The sequence below is a fragment of the Nicotiana tabacum genome, chromosome 11 (genome assembly GCF_000715075.1).
Source record: "Nicotiana tabacum cultivar K326 chromosome 11, ASM71507v2, whole genome shotgun sequence".
In the NCBI taxonomy this organism is placed as follows: domain Eukaryota; kingdom Viridiplantae; phylum Streptophyta; class Magnoliopsida; order Solanales; family Solanaceae; genus Nicotiana; species Nicotiana tabacum.
This window is the reverse complement of record NC_134090.1, coordinates 43,626,416-43,635,277: the sequence shown is the minus strand read 5'-3', so window position 1 is coordinate 43,635,277 and position 8,862 is coordinate 43,626,416.

Here is an 8,862-nt window from a genome sequence, read left to right as displayed (position 1 = left end):
CTTAGGATATGTTAGAGATTTGGAAATGAACATATGTGAACGTATGTATTTGCTTGAACACTAGTATGAATTTATTTGAATATAAATACGCCTTTATGTACCTTCTTGATGATAATTGATATTTGTGGATCGGGCCGATCGCCTTGGTAGAAATAGATGTATCTATTGTTTGTGCCATTTGACCCTCTCGCAGTTTTCTATTGGACCAGGCCGTACTATATGGGCATAATGTGCGCATGATATCTATGTGAAATCTTATTCATGTCTTACCTTGTTAAATGCCTCGAAATGTAAATTTCTATCTGCGATATTATCCAGGAAATGACCTACTAGTTCTTGCTATAAATTGTTACTTTTTTTTGTTATCCATGCTTAGCATAACTCTTATTATATTATTTGAACCTAGTAAGTATCAAGTCGACCTCTCGTCTCTACTTTTCGAGATTAGATGGGATAGTTACTGGGTACATATTATTTATGCACCCATACTACGCTTCTGTACTTAATTGTACAAGATCTGAGGTAGGTATATCTGGCTACCTGTCTGGTGCGCATTCTTGATCATAGTCCGAGATTCTACAATGCGCTGCTTCCTTCCTATGCCATTCAGCAGCATGATGGAGTCTCTCTTTACTTTTGGCTGTCTATTCTATTCCAGACAGTAGGATAGATTTATTCTTTTGTATATTCTACTAGATGCCCACATACTTGTGACACCAGGTCTTGGCACACACATTGGTAGAATGTTCTTTTGGGATTGTATAATTATTTTTGTACGTTACTAATTATCATTTGTTTTAAATTCGAATTAAGAAATTGTTGTAACTGTTTTAGTAAAGTAAAAAAATAACTTATTAATATTTCCGCGTTGGCTTTCCTGACAATAGTGTTGGGCTCCATCATGACCTATAATGGAATTGGGTCGTAACAACATGGTATCAGAGAACTAAGTTCACGTAGGTCTCCCAAGTCATGGGAAAACCTAATAGAGTCTTGTGGATCGGTACAGAGATGTCTGTATTTATCTTTGAGAGGTTATAGGGTGTTAGAAAACTCATCAATATTCATTTCCTATCATGTAGTGGTTGGTATACTAAGTTTTACTCTTCTATTCTCTCGCAGATGGTGAGGACATGCACGACAGATGTTCCAGACCTGGGAGGAGCAGCTCCCCCCATTGATAGAGGCCGAGGTAGAGGCCGGGGAAGGGCACCGGCCCGAGGGAGGGGACAAGGACATCCCAGAGCTATTCCAGTAGCCCCACCAGCAAATCAACTGGGAGATCATATCATTGAGGAGCAGGGCAAGGTGCCCGCAATTGAGCCTACCCCGACAGACTTTATGACAACACCGAGTTTCCAAGAGGTCATGGGCCGTATGTTGCAGTTCATGCACACCATGACTTAGGCTGCTTTATTTCCAGCAGATCCAACTACATCACAGGCAGGAGGGGGAGCACATACCTCTACTGTATAGGCTCCTGGTCATGCATTTATAGTGTATCAGACTCCTAGTGCACTACCCGCGGATGGGGCCCAGCTAGTTGCCGTAGTAGTGCCCGAGCCCAGACCAGCTACAAATCGTGATCCGCAGAAGTTTGTGGATAGATGAACCAGGATACACCCTCCTTTCTTCGGGGGTGAGCATCACAAGGATGCCCAGGATTACATTGATAGGTGTAGGGATAGACTGCACTACATGAGGATATTGGAGTCGCATGGGGTAGACTTCACTACTTTGCAGCTGGAGGGCGTAGCCTGTAGATGGTGGTAGTCCTATGTTCTTGGCAGGCCAGCAGGTTCTCCTCCCATCACTTAGGGTCAGTTCATACAGTTATTCTTGGACAGGTATATTCCACCCTCTGAAAGGGAAGAGTTGTGGTATTAGGTTGAGCAGCTTGAGCAGAGTTAGATGTCCGTGACCGACTATGAGGCGAGGTTTTCTGAGTTATCTCGCCATGCATTGATGATACTTCCTACTGACGTAGAAAGGGTGCAGATGTTCATTGCAGGGTTGCATTGTGGCATTAGGGCCAACATGGCCCGAGAGGTGGAGATGGGGACTTCTTATCAGCTAGTGGTGGAGATTGCTAAGAGGATCGAGGGCTACCGTCTGAGAGGTAGGGAGCAGATGCAGCATGACAAGAGGGATAGATTCTCCGGAGAGTTCAGAGGTATCCCAGCAAGGGGTAGAGGTCAGTTTGGAAGAGATCAGCCCACCAGACCGCCATATTCAGCACCACCTGCTCGGGGTGCTCCAGCGCACCCCTATTTTAGCGCCATACCAGAGAATTCTTATCTCCTGGTTATCCCTCCTAAGCCTTAGGGCACTCTTATTCATGTGTCCACTCATGTGGTCAATTCTGTGGTTGAGGATCGGATCTACTGGTCCTATGTGGTCACATTCTGTGGTTTCGAAACTATAGCAGATTTCCTATTGCTTGATATGATTGACTTTGAGGTCATCCTAGGCATAGATTGGTTATACCCATACTACGCCATCATTGCCAGTCCAAGACTGTTCCATTAGCGATGCCAGGGTTGGAGTGGAAGGGTTCCACAGTTGATACATCTAGTTGGGTTATCTCTTTTCTGAAGGCTCAGCATATGGTCGAGAAGGGGCGTTTGGCTTATTTGGCTTATGTTTGGGACACCACTGCAGAGTCTCCGATGATTGATTCAGTTCCAGTAGTTCAGGAGTTCGCCGATGTGTTTCCTTCTGATCTTCCTGGCATGCCACCAGATCCTGATATTGATTTCTGTTTTGATGTGGCTCCAGGCACCCAACCTATATCTATTCCACCATACCGTATGGCCCTGAAAGAGTTGAAGGAGTAGCTTTAGGAGTTGTTAGCAAATGGGTTTGTTAAACCAGATGTGTCACCTTGGGGTGCACCAGTGTTGTTCGTAAAGAAGAAGCGTGGGACTATGCGGACGTGCATTAATTGCCGTTAGTTGAACAACGCTACCATCAAGAACAAGTGCCCTTTGTCGCGAATTGATGATTTGTTCGACCAGTCGCAGGGTGCTAGGGTGTTCTCTAAGATTGAATTGAGGTCAGGGTTCCATCAGTTGAAATTCAGGATTCAGGTGTTCTGAAGATTGCTTTCCGGACCTGATATGGTCATTATGAGTTTCTGATGATGTCCTTTGGCTTAACTAATGCCCCAGCAGCATTTATGGACTTGATGAATAGGGTGTTCAGACCTTATATTGATTCCTTTGTCATCGTCTTCATTGACGACATCTTGATATACTCACGTAGTCTAGGGGAGCATGAGCAACATTTAAGAGTGCTGCTTCAGACCTTGCGAGAGCATCAACTATATGCCAAGTTCTCCAAGTGTGAGTTTTGGCTTGAGTCAATGGCATTCTTGGGGCATATTTTATCAAGAGAGGGTATTAAGGTGGATCCCAAAAAGATTGAGGCAGTTCAGATTTGGCCACGTCCTACTTTAGTGACCGAGATTAGGAGTTTTCTAGGGTTAGCGGGTTATTACAGATGATTCGTGCAGGGTTTCTCATCTATTGCATCACCTCTAACTAGATTGACCTAGAAGAGTGCTCCTTTCTATTTGTTAGAGGATTGTGAGGCGAGCTTTCAGAAGCTCAAGACAACTTTGACTACAACTCCTATTCTTGTGTTGCCTTCCGGTTTAGGGATGTATACAGTACATTGTGACGCTACACGCGTTGTCTTAGGTTGTGTGTTGATGCAGGAGGGATGAGTTATTGCATATGTTTCACGTCCAGCTAAAGATTCATGAAAAGAATTATCCTGTGCATGATCTAGAGTTGGCGGCGATTGTTCATGCTCTTAAGATATGGAGGCATTATCTGTATGGGGTATCATGTGAGGTTTACACTGATCATCGTAGCTTAAAGCATTTGTTCAAGCAGAGGGATCTCAATTTGAGGCAGCGTAGATGGCTTGAGTTACTGAAGGATTATGACATCACCATTCTTTATCATTCGGGCAAGGCAAATGTGGTCGCGGATGCCTTAAGTAGGAAAGCAGAGAGTATGGGTAGCTTGACATTCATTCCAGCAGAGGAGAGGCCACTAGTCTTGGACATTTAGTCCTTGAATAACGGACTTGTGAGGTTGGATATCTCAGAGCCCAGTCGAGTCCTTGCGTCTGTTGTTTCTCAGACTTCATTATTGGGGAAGATTAAGGCCAGACAGTTCGATGATCCGCATTTGGTAGTTCTTAGAGAGACGGTGCTACAGGGTAGTGCAAAGGAGGTTTCTATTGACGAGGATGTTGTCCTGCGACTCCAAGGTCACCTATGTGTTCCTAATGTTGATGGCTTAAGGGAGAGGATTCTAGAGGAGGCACATAGTTTGCAGTATTCCATTCATCCGGGTGCTATGAATATGTATCGTGACTTGAGGCAGCATTATTGGTGGTGGAGGATGAAAAAAGACATAGTGGATGTCACGACCCGGAATTCCCACCCTCCGGAGTCGTGATGGCGCCTACTAATGTGAGCTAGTCAAGCCAATCCTTAATAGCTTATGTCATTAACAAATCACTTCTTTTAATGATTATCAGTGATAGCATGAAAACAGCAGAATTTAATGAATATACGGAAGACTTAAATTAAAGAAACTGAACAATAATACGGAAATCAACATATGCCTCTACCCAAGAACTGGTGTCACATTACTCACGAACTTCTTAGAGTACTAAATACAATCGTTTGAAAGAAAAATATAAACTGTTTATCTCGAATACATGAGATAACAGACTGAAATAAAGATATAGGAGACGCCGGGCCTGCAGACACTTGCAAGGCTACCTCGGTGTCTCACTAGACTGAAAGCTGGCTCCTGCGCTACTGCTGCTGTCCAAGACCTAGATTTGTGCAAAAGAGCACAGAGTGTAGTATCAGCATAACCGACCCCATGTGTTGGTAAGTGTCTGGCCTAACTCCAACGAGGTAGTGACGAGGTTTGGACCAGACTCCAGATAAACTTGTGCAGTTATATACTATATGGCGGAAAAGTAAACTGGTAATAAGCAATCAAAGCTGGGAAAGGGGAAACATGCTCTGGGGGTAGCAAATAAAATAGAATATCAAAGAATAGTAAGGAAACTACAATTTAACTTCTAACACGGATAAAGAGAAATAAGGAAACTTTCACTTTCAGTTTCATCTTGTTGCAAGTGTGCAACCCGATCCCATTTCTCATATCTTATGTTAGGTGTATCACCCGCTCCCATTTCAGTATATCTTGTGATAGGCGTACCACCCGATCCCATTTTAGTATATCTTGTGGTAGGTATACCACCCACTCCCATTTCATCATATCTCGTGGTAGGCGTACCACCCGATCCCATTTCATTATATCTCGTGGTAGGCGTACCACCCGCTCCCATTTCATTATATCTTGTGGTAGGCGTACCACCCACTCCCATTTCATTATATCTCTGGTAGGCGTACCACCCGCTCCCATTTCATTATATCTTGTGGTAGGCGTACCACCCGCTCCTTTTTAGATTTCATTATACAATCACAAGAAATACTGACAGGGGAACATAAATAATATAATAACTTCCAGGCAAGGGAACACAACAATATTATAATTTTCCCGGCAAGGGAACAACAATATTGAATTAGTCATCCCGGCAAAGGAAAATCAGCTATAACCAATCTCAAATCAACTTGTACTCAGTTCAATTATTGAAAATGCTCAGTCATCGAAGATCATTAAGTAAAGCACCCAAGTGTCATTTAAGAACACAACAAATTTCAATTTAAGACTCACGGTCATGCTTGACACAAACGTATAGATACTCGTCACCATGCCTATACGTCGTACTCAATAAGAAGCAAGTAGCAAGTATGACTCAACTCCTAATCCCTCAAGCTAGGGTTAGACCAAACACTTACCTCGATGCCTTGATCACCACTCAAGTCTCAACTATAGCTTTACCCCTTGATTCCACCACCAATCCGCTCGAATCTAGTCACAAGTTACTTAATTACATCAATAAGTGCTAAATGAATCAACCCCAATGCATGAAAATGAGTTTTCTAAAGTTTTACCTAAAAGTCAGAAATCATCTCCCGGGCCCACGTGGTCGAAACCCGAGGTCCGTACCGAAACCCGATTACCCATTCCCCCATGAATCCAAATTTGTAATTTGTTTTGAAATCGGACCTCAAATTGAGGTCCAAATCCCCAATTTTAGAAAAACCTAGGTTTTACCCAAAACACCCAATTTCCCCCATGAAAATCTTTGATTTGAAGTTGAAATCATGTTAAAAGATGTCAAGGAGTGAAAAAAATGAGTTAGAAATCACTTACCAACGTTTTGGAGAAGAAAGGTTGTTTGAAAAATCGCCTCTTATGTTTTTGGGGTTTTTGAAAGGTGAAAAATTTCTGAAATTCCCGTTTATTTATGCCCCTCTCAGACCCCCAGTGTGGACCGCATCAAATGGACTATGGTCGCATAGCCTCCACCGCGGACCGCATAAAGGCGATCACAGCCGCGCTGGCCCCTCCCTGAAGACTTGCAGTTGAGCACCCTGTGCGGACCGCTCAAAGGCGACTGCGGCCGCACAGCTTCCACCGCGGACCACACAAAGGTGACCGCGGCCGCGCTGGCCCCTCCGCGGTCGCACGCGATTTCTCGCGGACCGCACTAGAGGGTTCAGAGACTGTGGCTTCCTGAACCTGCAACACCTGACTTTCTAAGCCTAAGGCATCCCAGAACCTAGTCGAAACTCACCCGAGCCCTCGAAACTCTAACCCAAGTATACACACAACCTCAAAAACATCCTACGGACATATTCGTGTAATCAAATTACCAAAATAACATCACGAGCATCGAATTAAACCTCGAGATCACTGAAATTTCTCAAAACTCTTTTAAACATCAAATTTCTCAATTAAGGTCCGGATCGCGTCAAACAATGTCTGTTTTTTAACCAAATTTCGCAGGAATGACTCAAGTCATATATAAGACCTATACCGACCGCCAGAACCAAAATACGGGCCCGATACCATTACTTTCTGATCAGTTTTCATTTCAAATTTCCTTAATCAATTTCTGAAAACAATTTCATTTAAAAATTCACTTCTCGGGCTTGGGACCTCAGAATTCGATTCCGGCAAGTCCCATATTTTCCTACGGACCCTCTAGGACCATTAAATCATGGATCCGGGTCCGTTTACCCAAAATGTTAACCGAAGTCAAGATTATTCCTTTTAACATCAAAACATAACATTTTTTCATAGAGTTTCATATTTAAGCTTTCCAGCTATGCGTCCAGACTGTGCACGCATTTCGAGGCCACTCTAATGAGGTTTTCAAGGCCTCAGAGACATAGAAATCAACTAAAGGGTCATCACATTCTCCACCTCTAAAACAATTGTTCGTCCTCGAACGGACAGAAGAAGGAAGTACCTGAGTCGGGGAAAAGATGAGGTTAGCGGCTACGCATATCGGACTCAGACTCCTAGGTTGATGCCTCAGGAGGCTGACCTCTCCACTGAACACGAACCAAAGGAAAACTCTTCGACCTCAACTATCGAACCTGCCGGTCTAGAATAGCTACCGACTCCTCCTCATAAGACAAGTCCTTGTCCAACCGGACTGTGCTGAAATCTAACACGTGGGATGGATCGCCGTGATACTTCCGAAGCATGGACACATGAAATACTGGATGTACGACTGATAAGCTAGGCGGAAATGCAAGTTTATAAGCCACCTCTCCCATTCTATCCAGAATCTAAAATGGACAGCTAAGCTTGCCCTTCTTCTCGAATCTCATCACGCCCTTCATAGGCGACACTCGGAGCAATACCTGCTCACCAACCATAAAAGCCATATCTCAAATCTTGCGGTCTACATAACTTTTCTACCTAGATTGAGCTGTATGAAGCCTATCCTGAATGATCCTGACCTTTTCCAAGGCCTCCTGAACCAGATCCGTACCCAACAACCGAGCCTCTCCTGGCTCAAACCACCCAACCGAAGATCGATACCGCCTACCGTATAAAGCCTCATAAGGAGCCATCTGGATGCTCGACTGGTAGCTGTTGTTGTAGGCAAACTCTGCTAAAGGCAAAAACTGATCCCACGAACCTCTAAAATTGATGACACAAGCTCGGAGCATATCATCCAAAATCTGAATAGTCCACTCGGACTGCCCGTCCGTCTGAGGATGAAATGTTGTACTCAACTCAACCTGGGTGCCCAACTCTCGCTGAACTGCTCTCCAAAAATGCGAGGTAAACTGCGTACCTCGGTCCGAAATGATAGATACTGGCACACCATGAAGACGAACAATCTCCTGGATATAGATCTCAGCTAACCTCTCGGATGAATAGGAGACTTCCACATGAGAGAAATGCGCTGACTTGGTCAGCCTATCAACAATGACCCAAACTGTGTCAAACTTATTCCGAATTAGCGGAAGTACAGTAATGAAGTCCATAGTAATTTGCTCCCACTTCCACTCGGGAAGCTCAATCCTCTGAAACAGTCCACTAGGTTTCTGATGCTCATACTTAACCTGCTGACAATTCAAACATTGAGCCACATATGCAATAATATCCTTCTTTATTCTACGCCACCAATAATGCTGCCGCCAATCCTGATACATCTTCGCGGTGCCTGGATAAATAGAGTAACGGGAACTACGGGCCTCCTCTAAAATCAACTCTCGAAGCCCATCCACATTAGGCACACAAACTCGCCCCTGCAATCTCAAAACTCCATCATCACCTAAGGTAACATGCTTGGCACCTCCACGCTGCACCGTGTCTCTAAGGACACACAAATGGGGATCATCAAACTATCGATCACAGATACGCTCCAATGAAGATCGAGCGACCGTGCAAGCTAATA